The 18,728-nt window shown below is 40.8% G+C and overlaps 1 long non-coding RNA gene across 1 annotated transcript in view; it reads left to right on the top strand.

Annotated features, from left to right (window-relative positions):
- Positions 1 to 14,524: 14,524 nt before the first annotated feature.
- LOC106724910 overlaps positions 14,525 to 18,728 on the top strand; it is a 7,688-nt gene continuing 3,484 nt past the window's right edge. Inside the window, exons 1-2 of the long non-coding RNA XR_001360740.1 lie at positions 14,525 to 14,596; positions 15,415 to 15,420. This is a non-coding gene — a long non-coding RNA (uncharacterized LOC106724910). The remainder of the gene's footprint in view (positions 14,597 to 15,414; positions 15,421 to 18,728) is intronic.

An 18,728-nucleotide genomic window follows, 5' to 3' on the forward strand; every position in this document is an offset into this window, starting at 1 on the left:
AATGATTCCCTGACTCAGCATGTATTAGGCACTATTCCTAACTGGTGTGGCTCAGTGGTTGAGTGTGAACCCATGAATCAAGAGGTCACCAGTTTGACTCCCTGTCAGGGCACCTACCTGAGTTGTGGGGTCACTCCTTATTAAGGGGTGTGTCAGAGGCAGCGATTGATGTTTCTATCTCTCCCTCTCCCTTCCTCCCTCTCTAAAAATCCATTTTTAAAACATTCAAAATAAAAACAGAGTGGTCAGTTATGCCAAAATAAAATCATAGGTGTAATCACTGGTAGCTAGTAAACTGTTAGGGAGTTATTGTTTTTAACAACTCAACTGCATTAAAGACAAACATGGTAAGCTCCAAGGATATTGATATCAGATGCTGACTAGTAAAACTCAATATTAAAGCAAGGACAATTGACAAATATGTCCTCCACCCAGAGAAACCCAAATTAACCTAAAATACTAATCTGATCAGTCATATCAACAGAGTAATGGATCCTGGCATTTGTTTAAAAATACAGACATAGCCCTAACCGGTTTGGCTCATTGGATAGAGTGTCAGCCTGCAGACTGAAGGGTCCCAAGTTTGATTCCGGTCAAGGGCATGTATCTTGGTTGCGGGCACATCCCCAGTAAGGGGTGCAGGAGGCAGCTGATCGATGTTTCTCTCTCATCGACGATGTTTCTTCTCTGTCCCTCTCCCTTCCTCTCTATAAAAAAAAAAAATCAATAAAATATTTTTTAAAAATACAGACACAAAAAAATAAAAACACAGACATAGTGTAGGAATAGGGAAAATGCAGGTTAACAAGGAAAAAAAAACTTTTAATTTGAATGGTATTAAACTCCACAAAATCAGCAGATTAGGAAAAGCAGAAAGCAAATTGAAAGTATTTAACTTCATAAAAATCCCTCCTAAAGTCACTAGCTGCAAACAAATGAGGAGAGTGAATAACTGTTTAAATGATCCATTCCCACTTCATCTCTCAAGAGTAAAGCTTTGCTTTGCACAGAATGGGGGAATGAAGGGACTGCTCAAAGAGAACAGGGGTTTGGTCATACAAGAGGCATCGACCTGAAAAAACACGTGGAACCATCTTCAAATGACATTGCAAAGCAGAAATATAAAAGTTACATTTTGGTAAATCGATGTGTCTCTCGCTAAGGGTAGGGCAGGTGTGTGACGCCGACAGGGTCGCCATGGGAAAGGCCGGCGGGCGGTAAGAAGGACATCTGGAGCCTGTGACAGCCCACAGGGCCGGAAACGGAAACCTGGCCTCCAGCTGCACCCCTGCAAGAACGATGTGGGCGGCCATGGCCCTGTGCCCGGGCCCGGTGACCAGCTGGCGCCCGTAAACACGGGCGGCATCTTCCTGCTGCTTCCTGTGGGTGACACCTGGGAAGGGGCGCTATCCCGTTCACCTGCAGGCACCCCACGGGGCGGGAGGGAAGGGAGGCGCCCTGCGGAGGCCTGCCTTCCCCGCATCTCACCTGCTGCCTGCCGCTTCGGGAAAGGCACCTGGTAGGCCCCGGGCCCCACGTGGTCCGCGGTGCTGCCGCCGTCCGTGTATCTGAGCACGCGGGGAGTCCGCTCATACATAGCGGCCGGCGGCAGGCTGGGAGGGGGCGGCCGAAAGGGGTAAAGACACGTCGTGTGGAGCACAAGGAAGCCTCGACAGCCCGAGGAGCGGGCAGCCTCCGGGAAGGCGGAGCTCGCGTGGGCGCCGGCTCCCCACCTGCTCGGGTGTCCGAGGGACCCCGGGGAGCTCCGGCCCTGTGGTAACCGGAAGGGCGCCGAACGGACTTAGGGCATCCCGCACAATCACTGGTTCACCCGCTGAGAGCAGCGGCTGCCTCCCAGCAGGAGATTGAAGGACTGGTCTCCAGCCCTGTGCTTCCGGCGCTGGCCCCGCCCCGGAAGTTCCCGGAGAGCGGCTGCAGGCTCTGCCACTTGACGCCCACGGAGCATGCGCACAGCGCGGAGCCCGCCCCGCTTGTCCCACCTTGAGCTCTATGTCAACTGCTGTAAGTCCTGGATTCTCAGAAAAGCTGTAGAAAACGAGTTAAAGGGGTTAGGGCTTCTGATGCATTTTCGCAATAAATGAATTTGGGCGACATGGAAGGGACTAGCAAAAACTGTGAATGAAAAGCTAAGCCTTAGCGCAAAGCAGAGCCTGGGTTCTGCCACGCTCACCGCCCAACCCCTACCGGACACCCCGCACTCACAGAGAAGCACCTCGGACTTTATCCCATGGATAATAGAAACTCTGCTAGAGACGAAATAAGCCGGTCAGAGGAAGAGAAATATCACATGATCTCACTCATTTGTGGAATATAATGAACAACATAAACTGATGAACAAATATAGAAATTAAGAAATGACTCATTCCACCTGATTCAAATGACACTGTGATGAGAAAAAATCCGTTGCCAAATGAAGTAAACAGATATTGGAAGCAGAGCCACATCTGGTCTACTGAGGTTCATCATAGGAGACATGTGGAGAGGCACTTGGGAGAGCTTTTGTCACACAATGTAGGGTCGTGAAGGGAATGATGCAAGTTAAATGAAGTTTACACACTTAGGAGTTACTCAGGAAGGGACAGATAGAATGTCTCTCTGACTAGCTTTGACCAAAATTAATGCACATAAATCACCTGCCTGAAAGCAGTGGCCACTGCTCATTCTTCTGATGGCCTGTGGAAACTGCGTTTGAGAGCAAAGCAAATGAGGTAGCCTGATATCTAGATTGCTTTCCCTGTCCTTATCATGGGTTACTGTGGGTTTGGTTCTCCTAGAGTGGAAAGTCCTAGGTAATAATAGACTGGTAATATAATAGCTAAGATTTGGAAACAGCCTAGGTGACCATCAGCACATGAGTGGATTAGAAAACTGTGGTACATCTACACAATGGAATACTACGCTGCTGTAAAAAAGAAAGAACTCTTAACATTCTCAACAGCATGGATGGACATGGAGAGCATTATGCTAAGTGAAATAAGCCAGTCAGAGAAAGATAAATATCACATGATCTCACTCATTTGTGGAATATAATAACATAACATAAACTGATGAACAAAAGTAGATCCAGAGACAGAGAAGCATCAAACAGACGGTTTAACTTCAGAGAGAAGGCAGGAGGGGGGCAGTTAAGAGATCAACCAAAGGACTTGTATGAATGCATATAATAACACATAAACTGATGAACAAAAGTAGATCCAGAGACAGAGAAGCATCAAACAGACGGTTTAACTTCAGAGAGAAGGCAGGAGGAGGGCAGTTAAGAGATCAACCAAAGGACTTGTATGAATGCATATAAGCATAACCCATTGACACAGACGAAAAAGAGAGCATGTGCTGGGGGGTGGAGGTGGCCAGGGAGAGGTCAATAGGGCAAAAGGAGACATATAATACTATATGTAATACTTTTAACAATAAAGAATTTTTTTAAAGAAAGAAAGAAAGAAACATTGTTCTGAGTAAAAAAAAATAAGAAAAAATAGACTGGTAATATTTTTTAATGGTGTGAAAATAAGAAAAACAATAGCAAATGCAGTATTTTTATTTTACAAAGTGTGAATGAAATGGTAAGGCATTATACTTTTCCTTCTGGGAAAATGAAATGAAGACTAAATGAAAGTCTTTTTAAAATCTGGTGTGTGCATTTAAAAGATTGGAAATCAGCGATTTTGACACCTCTCATCATTTAAATTCAGTATGTTAAAAACGGAAAGCATGTGGGTATTGAGATCCAAATATCATGGCTCAACTTATAATTTGCTGATAAAAAATGTAAGAACAGTTTTACATTATACTTTTTTAAAAATCTTTATTGTTATAAGTATTACATATGTCCCCTTTCTTCCACCATTAGCCCCTTCTAGCCTCCCCCCCCACCCCCCACCCCAGGCCTTTACCACCCTAGATCCAGAGACATATAAGCATGGTACATGACACTTTTTAAAACCTCTTTCTTGCATAACATCACAAAGGAGCTTATTGTAGTTTTAAAAGATTCTTAATTGTTGGAATTCTATCTCAGCGTTGTATAGCACTTAACTAAATATATGTAGCTGCTGTGTCTTTTATGTTTTATATGTACACCATATTAAATTGACTTGTAGTTCACATCCTATATAATAAAAGGCTAATATGAAAATTGTCCCCTCGGGAGTTCAACCGCTCGCTATGACGTGCGCTGACCACCAGGGGATGGCGTGGAACGAAGGAAAGCCCCGTCCCGGATTGCCTTTCCCCTGTCTACTATATTGTCAGCTCAGGCCCTCCTGAGTATTGGGGGAAGTAGAGGTTTTGTATGTGTGTGCATGCATGTTTTCATAAGAGGAAAAAGACAGTTGTGAGTCGCATTAGGATAAATGGGAAATGTGAGGGAGAAGGTAGAGAAAATGAAAAATTATAGTTCAGTGTGCTGGCAGCAGAGATTAACTGACAGAAAGCTTTGAAGTTACTGTTATCCAGATTTGGTTTTTTGTGACTTTGGAATTACCTGATTACTTTTGATGACTTAATTTTCATACGTTAAAAAAAAAGGTGGAGGTGGAAGCAAAGTCAGATAAATTTAGGTACCTTTTAAAATAGTTAGTTGTGCAGAAACATAACATGCTTTTACCTGGGTAAAAGAAAATTCCTCTGAGTCCAGAAAACAAGGTAACAAGTACTTATCAATTGCCTGCTATGAACAAAACATGAGAGGTATGCAAAACATTTTACACATATGCAGATATGGCTATAGATATAGTGGTTGACACAGGTCCTAAAAATATTAATAGCAATTCAAGATACAAAAATTTTCAAGAAAATAATAGAAGTCACAAGATGATACATGATTAATAGTTAAGTGAAGGTAACTAGATAAAAGAAATCTTTAGCCTAATTGAACAGGCATAATAACTAATACAAATGATCTGCATATGTCCCAATATACAGGTAGGTAGTTACAGAAATTCTTCCTAAAGTTTTGTGGTGAAAGGAATTGATACTTGTTACATCACCATGTTTCTGCACAACTATTTTAAAAGGTACCTGAACTTACCTGACTTTGCTTCCACCTCCACCTTTTTTTTTAACGTATGAAAATTAAGTCATCAAAAGTAATCAGGTAATTCCAAAGTCACAAAAAACCAAATCTGGATAACAGTAACTTCAAAGCTTTCTGTCAGTTAATCTCTGCTGCCAGCACACTGAACTATAATTTTTCATTTTCTCTACCTTCTCCCTCACATTTCCCATTTATCCTAATGCGACTCACAACTCCTCTCTTCTTCCTCTTATGAAAACATGCATGCACACACATACAAAAACCTCTACTTCCCCCAATTCTCAGGATAGGGCCTAGGCTGACAATATAGACAGGGGAAAGGCAAGGAAGGGGACAACAATCTTGAAGCCAGAGTCTTCAAGATCCTGCCTTCGATGGCCCTTATCAAAGCTGCAGTTGCCTCCCTGTGCCTGCTGCAGGCAAAAAGAAGCCCAGAGGTACAGTTTTCCGTGATGACCAACACTGTCTGCTGTAACTGATCTGCAGCATTTCAGGAAAATACAGTTCCAAAAGGGAAAAAAAAGATCTTCCCTTCATTTCATCACCAGCCACCAAGAATCTCATTATTTGGTGGCTTTTGGTCTCACACTCCTCTTATCTCTACTCCCCAATAATACACACACTTCATAGGAAACATTATATTACATATAGCAAACTAAATCTTAGGAAATGCTTGGAATGACCTCACTAATTTCTAGGGATTGGCTAGAATTTCCTTCTGTGCCTGGAATACACTCTTTCAGTAATATGTGTCCTAAGTTTATTTTATTTTGTACTCATATTGCTTATCTTTCATACTTAGGAATTGGAAAAATAGTTTCCTAGACTCATTTTTAATCAGTAACATTTAAAAATTTGGGGAGCTAAAAAAAAATTTTTTTAATACAGTTTTTTCATTAAAGGACACTAGATGGCACAATTTCACCAATTTATGCTAATAAAGTCATTCATCCTCTTATCAATTCGCAAATAAAATAATTTGTCTTTATAAATAGTTATACCTAAATAATCTAACAGGAAACCTATATAACCATAAGAAATTATTGAGAATATAATATTTCCAATTTAACATGTTTTATGTTCTTATTTATGAACACAGTAACCAGAATTCCAGTGTTGGATGAATAATTTAAGGAACCCAAAGAAAATAGCAGTCTCTCTACAGTGAAATACATCAAGTACTTATAGATGTTAGACATTAATATCTATCAAATGAACATTTTTATAGTGTTACTAACATATAATAACACTCTGTAACATAATAAAGTAAGCTGGTGATTCCATTCATTATGCATATTTAAAATGGGGTAAGTAGACAAGCCAAAAATTCAACAGTATGAATTTTTCTTACTTTATTGCTTGCCTTAAGCAAATTATACACAATTAGGATCTTAGTTTCCTCATATGTAACAATGAAAAAAAATTAATCTAGAAGCAATAGAAAATGATTAGTGTCTACCTGATTTAGCATCCAATTGACCTTTTATTTGCTAAAAATACCATATTTATAGCAAAAGTAGCAGATGTATCCAATGTTTTCACTATCACTTCATTTTCTGGAATTATTGAAAGTGTATTAGCTCTTGAGTTGTATCTTGGCAGATAAGACAGCACATCAGCCAAACAAGCAGAATGTACACCTCACCTGGATCATCTCCCAACCCCGATTATACCCAACCCTGGCTGGGGTTCTTGGAGAACTCTTGCCTAGTTACATAGTGCACACTCTGGCCAGATGGTGCAATCAACTGTGGTAGGCCTTTGCTTAAGAGATTCTAATAGGGTGAGTCTCCACTTAGGTACTCTTACCGAATGAAAAGTTCTCTTTAGATAAAAGTTATCATCTTGGGCAAAAGGAACACCTCTGGAAGGCCACATATAAAGAGGGGAGTAAAAAACAGACGACATCTACATTGTTAGCTAGACTGTCCCAAGCTACACTAGATATTAATGTAGTGACATGTTGTGTAGCCAAATTGCCCTTACATTTCAACAAACTAGAGTGGGGTGGTGGATGGGCTGAGGAAGTGAGAGAACTTAGACAATTCCTGGAGAAGAACTCTTAAAGCAATACTGTAGATCTTTGAAAGTTAATGAGTCTATAAGTAGCTCATCAATTGAGATGCTAAATAGACAGTGATTTCTAATAGAGTTGTTCTGACATCTAAGGTGACTTACCTATAACAGCTGAACCAATATCAATTCTACATGTTTTACATAAAGATTTTTAAGAAATTCCAAATTTGATCCGTCAGCTCAAGTTACTCAGCTGTCTCTTTTTAAGATAGTTTACTATGATAGAGTAATAAAAACAGATTCTTTTTGTTCTCAAATGCTAGGCTTCACTTCAAAAAGCATCTTTTTTTTTCCTCCCCAAAAATAATGTTTAACCAATATCTGAATCAACATATATTACGCATTATGGAAAATAAGGAGGAAAGTAGAGTACTAATAATATGATAGTATTCTTTGTAAGAAAAACATATATCGTAAAGAGAGAATATATAAACCCATTTGGCAATTCTCAAAGAAGCATTGTAATGTGAGTACATAATATATATTGTGGTTTATTCCCCAGTCATTCCATCCCAGAAGACTTCATGAGCAAATTATGGCAAATCATCCCCCGTGACAATGATTCTTTCAGGAAAGAGCATGTGATCCAACTGTGGCTGTTGTAGGCATAATTCTAAAATGCTACCCCTCCCAAAGATGTTCTACCCTAATCCCTGAAACCCATGAAAATGATGAGATATCACCCTGGTGATTATGTTACATTATTTATATGGTTAGTCTTTAAAAAAGGGTAGTCCTGACCTAATCACAAAAGCAGAAAGGTTTCTTCAATTGATGGGAGAAAGGAAAGTCAGAGAGATTTGAAGCACAAGAAGGATTCAAGTGAACTCCTTGAGGAACGTAGTCAGCCCCAAGGAGCTGAAATCAACTCCCAGTTAAGAGCCAGCAAAGAAACAGTGACCTCAGTCTTAGAACCACAGAGAACTGGATTTCGCAAACAACCTGAATGAGCTTGGAAGTGGGTTTTCCTCTCAAGTCCTCCAGTCAGAAGGCCAGCCCAGCCTTCACATTGACTTGAGCGTTGTGAAGCCTAAACAGAGGACTCGGTAGAGTCCACTTGGACTTCTGTCCCACAGAACTGTGAAGTAATAAATGAGTGTTTGCTATAAGCTACTAGGTTTGTGGTGACTTATCATGATAGTATTAGAAAACTTGGTTCTGAGGAAATTTTATTACTTCTACAAAAGAACCACAGGACAAAATTGTGTCTCTTCTTTCTTTGAATGTTCCTGTCTGAACCTAATGGCTACAGCTGACTTGTAGATGTACATGATTATGTCGATGGCATTCCTGAAAGTAAATCACCCTGACAATCATAGACTAACCCCTACTAGGACATAAGCAGATTTAAAGATGGAACAAAGCTAAGTCTTCATGCCAGTAAAGAGACTAACCCTGTGGTCCACTCTACCTCTGGAATTACTGATATGTGGGATAATAAATTTCTTTATTGTTTAAACCAATTTGAGTCAGGGTTTCTGTTACAGACGAAATATTTTAACTGATAGGCTTATTTGACATAAAGCTGAAGACAGTCCCTGATTTATAATTGTTTGACTTGGGATTTTTTGACTTTATATTAGTGCTAAAGCAATACGCATTTAGAAGAAACTTTAATTTGAATTTTGATCATTTCCTGAGCTAACAATATGCAGTATGATACTCTCTCATGCAGGGCAGCGGCTTAAAGCCACAGCTCCCAGTCAGCCACGCAATCATGAGAGTAAACAACCAATACTCTACAGCAGTGGTTCTCAACCTTCCTAATGCCACGACCCTTTAATACGGTTCCTCATGTTGTGGTGACCCCCAACCATAAAATTATTTTCGTTGCTACTTCATAACTGTTATTTTGCTACTATAATAAATCATTATGTAAATATCTGATATGCAGGATGTATTTTCATTGTTACAAACTGAACATAATTAAAGCATAGTGATTAATCACAAAAACAATATGTAATTATATATGTGTTTTCCGATGGTCTTAGGCGACCCCTGTGAAAGGGTCGTTCAACCCCCAAAGGGGTGGCGAACCCCAGGTTGGTGACCCACACGTTGAGAACTGCTGCTCTACAGTGTACTGTGTTGCCAGAGTTTTTTGGATATTGTATTATTTGGATATTGTATTGTTTGGATATTGTATTGTTTGGATATTGTATTGTTTGGATATTATATTATATGTTTTCCTATCCCATCATGTCTACAAAATGCCTGTCTGTGTATTCTGTTTCTGGTGAGAGGAGGAAGGCAATTACTCGTGAGATTAAACTCAAGATAACTGCTCAACTGTAGGCTAATGTAAGTGTTCTGAGCACTTTAGGGTAAGCTAGGCTCAGCTATGATGTTTTGCAGGTTGCGTGTATTAAAAGCATTTTTAACTTATGATATTTTCAACTTCTGATGGGTTTATTAGGACATAGCCTCAATCTTAAAATGAGGAGCATCTGTAGTATAGTTATATCTAAAGATACATAAAAGAATATTGGACATGGAAATGAGAAACTTGAGATAACATATCTACCTACAGTTGTATATTTATTTAATTTCTCACACATTTAAAAAGTATCTAATTTTCTTCCCTTTTTAATCCACATAGCTAATGAAATAGAAAAAAATTCAAAAGAATAAGATTATGTGGACGCTATCTCTAACATGAAAAAATCTGCCTAATACTAATACATACGGTTGAGAAATTTAAAGTTTGGGCAATAAAATGATTATTTTCACAGTTTATGCCAAAACATCGCCAATACGTGAGAATTAGTATCTAGTTAGTTATGTAAGTATGAATTCAGGAGAGATAATGGTTGATATAGAGATTTAAAGATCAGCATACAAGAAGTAATTAAAACCACTTTAATGTTTATCCAACATGAGGGACAAAGAGAAAAGCAGGACCTGTAGACAGGAAGACACTCAGAAACAACCAAAATTAAAGATTTATAGGCAAAAGAGGAGGAGCCTGTGAAGGAAAAATAACAAAATTGGTTAGGCATATGTGATTAGAATCAGAATAAATAATGTCAAGGTCACAGAGGATAGAGTTTTGAAAAGTGCCTGTGCAACAATCAGAAATAGATGAGAGATTCAGTAAAATTAAAAAGAATTCACTGAATATCATAATTATAGTGCATTATTTTATTTCAGTAAAGATAATTTCATTCATGGGGTGAAGGAAGTAGAGGATAGGCAGAAGCCAGATTGTTGTGGGTTGGGCAGTGGGAGGGACATTTTATCTTCTGAGACAGGAGAGCAAGAAAATAAAGATGAATGCAGATGTTTATCACAATGGAAATAACGCAAATGTGGGCACATGGAAATAATACAATAGCAGGATACCTAAGCTCAAGTGGAGAACTTACAAGGAGTAGTAATGCTTAAGGGATTTCCTAAAACACCATCTCACACAATCAGAATAGCTATTGATGTCCTGGAAATGCCACCAACACCAAACGCAGTGATAAGAAAATACTAATTTACTTACCTACAATTGTCAGTACAGAGTGTTACAGTGAGTGATCTCATGAGAATTGGGTTGTTGGGTAAATAAGATTGTCCTTAAAGAGTTAAACTATGTACTTACTTATAATTGATTTATTGGCAGTCACCAGAAAGACAGAATTCCTGCCAAGTCTGTAATTTTTTACTATACTTTATTAAATACATTAATATAGCTAATGAAAGAATATATCCCTAAAAAGGGGGACATTAATTGGCTACAGAAGTAGAGTAAAAGGAGATTCATATAGGCAAACCCACCCAAACACAGGGATGAATATGTTTTTCCTGCTGGCAGAACTATTCTCATTGGGAAAATCAATATAGAAAATATATGCCCAGAAATTATTACAATTCAACCTATAGACAGAAAGACATGGGAATTAAGAGAAAAGAGAGATGACTTCTAATTGATCAATGACATATAAGTCTTGAGGCAGGGAGATTGCCAGGCATATGGAAGAATTTGTTAATGTTCTATAATTTTTTTTCATTTCTATCTGTTTTGTTTTCCCAACCATGTTATCAAGTTCTTTGTTGTCAGGGAATTATAATAAGACTTAGAGGCCCAGCGCATGAAATCATGCACATGTAGAGTCCCTAGGCCTAGCCTGCCATCAGGTCCCATGACACTCCGCAACACTGCTCGCCGCCCCGGAATGCTCCACGACACTGCTCGCCACCACCTCGGGACACTCAGCGATGCTGCTGCCGCCCCAGGACACTCTGTGATGCTGTTCGCCCCTGCCCCAGAACGCTCCATGACACTGACGCCACTCTGGGACACTCGGCGATGCTGCCGCTGCCCCACGAGTCCAGTCCCCAGTCCCTCCCCACCACCACCCCCTGTTCGCCATGGCTCCCTGTTAGCCATGCTGCGATCAGAGCCTGCGGGATGGGAGAGTGGCGGGGACAAGAGGTGGTCAATGCACCTCATGGCGACTGGTTGAGCGGTTGTTTCAGTCATTATGCTTATGGTCTGGCCTTTTATTATATAGGATTTTGCTTATCTATTCATCAGTTGATAGACACAGGTTGCTTCCATGTTTTAGTTACTGTGAATAATGCTGCTATAAACATAGGTATACAAATATCTCTTTGAGACTCTGCTTTCCATTGTAGGCAGTATGTACCTTAAATCATATTGTAATTCTAATTGTAATTTTTTGAGGAACCACCATAATGTTGTCCACAGTGGCTGTATTATTGATTCCCACCAACAATACGGAAGGTTTCAAATTCTCCATATCCTAACCCTTCAAAATGGGTATGAGATAGATCTCATTGTAGTTTTTATTTATATCTCTAATTATTAGTAATGCTGAGGATCTTTTCATATGTTTATTGGTGTTATGTATTTCCCTTTTTTGTTTTTTCCTGTATGGAACGCTTCATGAATTTGTGTGTCATTCTTGCACAAGGCCATGCTAGTCTTCTTTGTATCATTTCAATTTTAGTGCATGAGTTGCTGAGGCAAGCACTGTGCATTTTTCTTGGAGAAATGTTTATTTGAGTCCTTGCCCATTTTTTAATTAGGTTGTTTGGCTTTTTATTGTTTAGTTTTAGAATTTCTCTGTATGTTCTGGATATTAATCCCTTATCAGATATATGGTTTGCAAATATTTCTCCCATTCTGTGGATTGCCTTTTAACTCTGTTTATAGTGTCTTACAGAGAACAGACTGATGGTTGTCAGAGGAAAGGGAGGGTGAGGTGGGAGGCTGGGTGAAAAAGGGATTAAGAACTACCAATTGGTAGTCACAAAATAGTCCTGAGGATACAAAATACAGTTTAGGGAATCTATAATAATAAAAGCATAATATGCTAATTAGATCAGACATCCTTCTGTCCTTCCAGACAAAGCCAGGGCTGCGAGGCAGGCCAGGGTCCCGGGTGCCAGAGGGAAGCGGGTGCCAGCAGCCAGGGGAAGGAAGGCCTACTCTTGCACAAATTTTGTGCATTGGGCCTCTAGTATAGTCAATAATATTGTAATAACTATGTACAATGCCAGATGGGTACTTGAAATATTGGGGGACCATTTTGTAAAATATATTATTGGCTAACAACTATGCTGTACACCTAAAACTAATATGAAATAACTAGAGTCCCAGTGCACAAATTCAGTGTTGAAATGGGGTGGGGCCAGGTGGGGAGGGAGGTTGCAGAAAGTTGGCCGGCTGGCTCCTCCCCCAATCTGGCCAGTTTGCTGGCCACAGTGGGTGTCATAGTGACTGGTTGTTCCCGTTGTTACAGCATTCCGGTCCCTGGCTTTTTATATATATAGATATTGAGTGTAAACCGTAATTGAAAAGAATTTTTTACAAGAATAATGAAAGAATGTACAGGTAAAAATCATTATTTTTCTGAACCGTGGAACTGATTGAATTCTGGATGAACTTATTTAGAATTAGCCTTTTGGACTCTTTTACAACACAAATCTTTTGGTCTATGCTGAGTCAGTTATTTCTGTCCCCCGAACAACTTTGTGTATATCAAAGCTGAAGGTCAGAACAAAGTGAATGCATTTCATTAAGGTAAAATAGAATTGCTTTGACTTTCAATTGGTGCTATTTGTTTTTGTATGTTCAAATGTCCCTATTACCATTGTTGGTTAATTCTAGGTAGTTTGAATCTCTCATACATTTAAAGTTTAAAGCATTTTATGGAAGAAAAAAATAAAATTTAAAAACTGAACAGTAGTTATACAAAATAATTAATAAATGCTAATTTTTATCTTTATTAGTAATAAAAGACATTGAAATCCAAACAACGAGATAACATTGTTCTAATATCAAATGAGCAGATTTAGAAAATAATACCCAGTTCCAGTAAGGGTACAGAGAAATGTTTCTTGTTTTGGCTTTGCTGTGGGTGGTGAAAATGGCACCAGGTGTTAGACTTTTGGGGTCAGACGGGATTTGGGTTCAGTAACCTCTGCATTTGAGTTCTGGCTAGGAAAGAATGCAGAGCCAAGACTCAAAGAATAAGAGAACATTTATTTGGAAAATCACAGCGGAATAATAAGTAATTTGTGGAAGAAATGGGTTTAGGAAACAAGTATAGAGGTAAAAGAAGGTCCCTTGAAGTTTAGAAGTGAGGAAGGTGACAGGTGCTGTGCCTGGGGGCCTGGGGACGGGGAAGAGAAAGGCTAGGCGTGCTCCTGCCACTGGGTCCCTTGTCTGAAGGGTTTTAAGGGTGGAGACTTTAGGGGAGGTCTCAGGGGGAGATCTCAATAGAATATTCAGCTGCTTTCCTGATGTGTCCTTTCAAGGTCTAAATCTCCACTGATTGCTTGGTTTCTCCAGGGGATCATTATCCAACGCAGCTGGTCCTGAGGTCAGCTGTGGGGTCACTGTTCTGGTTTTGTTGCTTTTCTGGGCCGGGAGCTGAAATACAACTGAGGCAATATGTTAACTCTATGGAGAAAAGGTCAGGGGTTCAAACAACATGACCAGCATATGCTAGGGGAGGAAAGGTCACCCTGGGGGGGAGGTCCCACCCTACAGTCTTTTTTAGGCATCTGGGGCTTTCTACCCTGTGACCTTCGGTGCCTAGCCTTGCTCTGCTTATATTTGTCTAACTGCCTACCACAGCTTCACATTTCTACAGCTTTCTAGTTCAGATATTATCTCCTGCCTAGAAAATCTCAATAACTCTCTTCGAACTTGTCTGCCTGAGCCAGTCTTGTATTTCTTAAATCCCACACTGCAGCCTGAGAAACCTGTCTAAAACATCATTCTAACCCAATTACCACATATGTTTCTCAGCCTCTCAGTTTCCAAGGTGGAAGAGTTACTAATACCTTATATCTGTAAAGAAAAAGCTAAATGCATGGCTGTGTTGGTGGTGAAAACAGCACCAGGTGTTAGACAGATGGAGTCAGATGGACCTTGGTTCATCAACCTTGGTACTTGAGGTCTGGCTAGGAATGAATTCAGAGTCAAGATTCAAGCTATAGGAGAAAGTTTATTTAGAAAGTCACAGAGGTAGAAGTAAGCTGTAGAAGAAATGGGCTCAGGAAACAAGTTACAGAGGCAACTTGTTTAGGAGAAAGAGAGAGGTAAGGCAATAGCGCCTGGGTGGCGGGGTGGGGAAAGGTGCAGAGTACTCCATAGAGCAGTGGTTCTCAACCTTGGTTGCACATTAGAATCACCTGGGAATCTTTTTAAAATCCTGATTTCTGGGCCTCGTCCTCCGGAAATTCTGTTTCTTTGTTACTAATGTTGTGGCCTCACCTAACAAAGAAACAGAATTTCCGGAGGACAAGGCCCAGAAATCAGGATTTTAAAAAGATTCCCAGGTGATTCTAATGTGCAGCCAAGGTTGAGAACCACTGCCATAGAGAGAGCTGCACTGTCTTCAGGGTGTTTAGCTGGAGGTCTCTGGGGAGGATCCCAATAAAATATCCATCAGTTTTCCAGGTGTGTTCTTTCAGGGCTGTGATCTCCACTGATTGGTCAGCACCAGAGCTCCTTTTAACCCCTTGGAAGGAGTGAACTGCTTTCTTCTTCAAGCTGACCAATCAGGGCCTGTCCCATGTCTCCTGCCCTTGTATGGAAATCAGATGGGGCTTTCTGCCAGCCCCCTTGTTCTTCTCTAGGGGTATAGTATGTGTGTGTGTGTTGGGGGGGGAGGGTAAAGGTGACAGATACCTCGCTAGGGGGATGGCTCCGGCCACTGGGTCCCCTGACCTAAGGGTTTTAAGAATGGAGATTTTAGGGGAGATCCCAAGGGAAGATCTCAATAGAATATTCAGCAGCTTTCCAGGTGTGTCGTTTCAAGATCTAGGTCTCCACTGATTGCTTGGTCTCACCAGGGGATCACCAGGTGTGTGCGTGTGCGTGTGTGTGTGTGTGTGTGTGTGTGTGTGTGTGTGTGTGTAGGTGGCGGTGGGGAGGTGGGGGCGGGAATCCTACTGCCTGACAAGCTACATGTCATGGGGAGGCTCTCACCCAAATGACCAGAGAGACGATCTAGGGCAGGAAAGGTGTCTCGGGGCGAGGTCCTAATTAACAATACTTATCTCCAAGTATTTGCTCTCCAAGATCTGCCCATTGCCACTTAGCTGTTGGTAGATATGCTTATTCTGCCCTGGTGACATTTTGTACCTGGCCTATTGGGAAGCTTGTTAAAAACTTTAATCATTTTATACATATCTATCACATATTGGCTTCTCTTAAAATGTAGCACTGAGGATGACCCTACTTTTCCATTCTCCTTAAATTTAACAGTAGATTATTTTAGGATAACATAGAATAATCGGTTTTTCCTTTAATTCATGTTAAAGAGTTTGAATTATGGGCATAGAGTTTAGTAAAAAGTTGTCATTAATTGCTACATTTATATACAGTGGGGCCTTGACTTACGAGTGTCCCGACTAACGAGTTTTTCGAGATACGAGCCATCTCTCGGCCGATTTTTTGCTTTGAGTTGCGAGCTAAAATTCGGGTCACGAGCCAGCTTCAGATACCCCACCGCTAGTTGGCGCAGCGAACATCACAGTGAATGCCACAACATCAGTCCAGCATCATGTGTCTCACTTGTTCACTTTAATTATTTGACATACGAGTAATTTGAGTTACGAGCTCCGTCACGGAACGAATTAAACTCGTAAGTCAAGGCCCCACTGTACTTCTCTTATTCTTTTATCTGAGCTCTGTCTTTGAGCAGACTGGTTAAGAAATCCTTGTAGCATTTTGTACTCCAGGAAATAGCTATCCAGAAAGCACAACCCTGGCCCCTCACATTCCAAGATGCTTCCATCCTTCCTCCTAACTCCCTATGACAGATGACTCCATTATTTATCTGCCTCTATAAAATCCCAGGCCCTCCCTTTCCTTTGAGGATTCCTCTCCATTGCAATTGTTTAAATAAAATAGTCTCCTTAATTGTCCAGTGCACTCTGTCTTTCACACCAAATCATAATGTTCAGTGCTGCCTTAACACTAAGTTGATTAAGTTTTAATGAGGATTAAATAAGTTAATATTTGTATATTATTTTGAATGGTATCAGACATCTAGTACATTACAACTTCAATAATCTGTAATACCTAAATTATCTATAACTAGAGGCCTGGTGCACCCTCTCACAGTCCAGGACCCTTTGGGGGTGTCTGTCGAGGGGTCCTTAGTGCTACCGTGGAGGCGGGAGAGGCTTCCGCCACCACCGCTGTGTTTGCCAGCCATGAGCCCGGCTTCTGTCTGAGCAGCACTCCCCCTGTGGGAGTGCACTGATCACCAGGGGGCAGCTCCTGCATCTATGTCTGCCCCCTGGTGGTCAGTGTGCATCATCGTGACAGGTCGTTCTGCCGTCAGGTCGATTTGTATATTAGCCTTTTATATATAGGATTATTATTATTATTTACTTATTATTAATTCCCAATCAATGTTAGGGAATAAATATTATTCAAATTGTTAAAGAAAACATTATTTATCTCACTTGTTAAAGACAGTAGTGCAGACTATTCAAGGGAGATCATGGCAATGGGTGTAGGGAAACTGCAGTGGGGTCTTGTAGCAGAGGAGAGCTTGTACTCAACTTCAAATCCAGCACAGTCAAATGGGAATGGATAGCCAAGGAGCATGGTGGGGGTCATTACTAAGAGGAAACCAGAGGTGACTTTGGCCAAACCAACTTAACAGATTCTTGCTAAAGGCAGGTCAGGATAATCAGATATCACCTGGGGAATGATGGCAGATGAGAAACCCAATTAGATGATGAGAATGATCAGATATGGAAGATGAGAGATTCTAGTTAAACTGACTTATCAGGATTCTTGCTAAAATTGGGCAATGCTGAGAGGAACACCGAAGTGCAAAGGTCAGGCATAGTTGCAAAACGCTTCCGCCACCACCGCTGTGTTTGCCAGCCATGAGCCCGGCTTCTGTCTGAGCAGCACTCCCCCTGTGGGAGTGCACTGATCACCAGGGGGCAGCTCCTGCGTCGATGTCTGCCCCCTGGTGGTCAGTGTGCATCATCGCGACAGGTCGTTCTGCCGTCAGGTCAATTTGTATATTAGCCTTTTATATATAGGATTATTATTATTATTTACTTATTATTAATTCCCAATCAATGTTAGGGAATAAATATTATTCAAATTGTTAAAGAAAACATTATTTATCTCACTTGTTAAAGACAGTAGTGCAGACTATTCAAGGGAGATCATGGCAATGGGTGTAGGGAAACTGCAGTGGGGTCTTGTAGCAGAGGAGAGCTTGTACTCAACTTCAAATCCAGCACAGTCAAATGGGAATGGATAGCCAAGGAGCATGGTGGGGGTCATTACTAAGAGGAAACCAGAGGTGACTTTGGCCAAACCAACTTAACAGGATTCTTGCTAAAGGCAGGTCAGGATAATCAGATATCACCTGGGGAATGATGGCAGATGAGAAACCCAATTAGATGATGAGAATGATCAGATATGGAAGATGAGAGATTCTAGTTAAACTGACTTATCAGGATTCTTGCTAAAATTGGGCAATGCTGAGAGGAACACCGAAGTGCAAAGGTCAGGCATAGTTGCAAAACAGTTCAGCAGAGACAGAATAGTTTGGTCAAGAAGAAAATCTTTGTCGTTAGGGAAAGAGGCTTAGAAAAATATGCTCATCTATGTATTTTATCTGCAGTGCCGCAACCTGGCCTAAATTGCCCAGAAGGGAAAGGTTAAAGGGGGAGGTAGAGGGGTACAGCAAGGCTATTCCTCTGGATTCCCAATGCTACTTCTTGACAATAAGCGAGGACCTTCTCTAACAATCTAACCATTTGAAACATATAACCTCATTCTAAGTCCCCTCCCCACTTGACAGCAGTATAGCTCTCATGTAGCAGACATCTCTCCCTTCTCCTTCAATACATAAGCCTACAATACATTCCTCTACGTCAGTATGTTCTGCATCCTAAGGCAACTTAGCTCCAGTTCTCTTAGTTCCTATTTCCCTCCTGGACTTGCAGACCTCGATCTCCATTCCATCAGCCAGTTACCTGCAAGACCTTTACTTTGATCTGCTCCTCAACCTAATGAGCAATCCTCAGATTCTTTTTTTTAAATTTCTTTATTGATTAAGGTATTACATATGTGTCCTTATCCCCCCCATTC

Source organism: Myotis brandtii, unplaced genomic scaffold (genome assembly GCF_000412655.1).
Source record: "Myotis brandtii unplaced genomic scaffold, ASM41265v1 scaffold124, whole genome shotgun sequence".
NCBI lineage: Eukaryota > Metazoa > Chordata > Mammalia > Chiroptera > Vespertilionidae > Myotis > Myotis brandtii.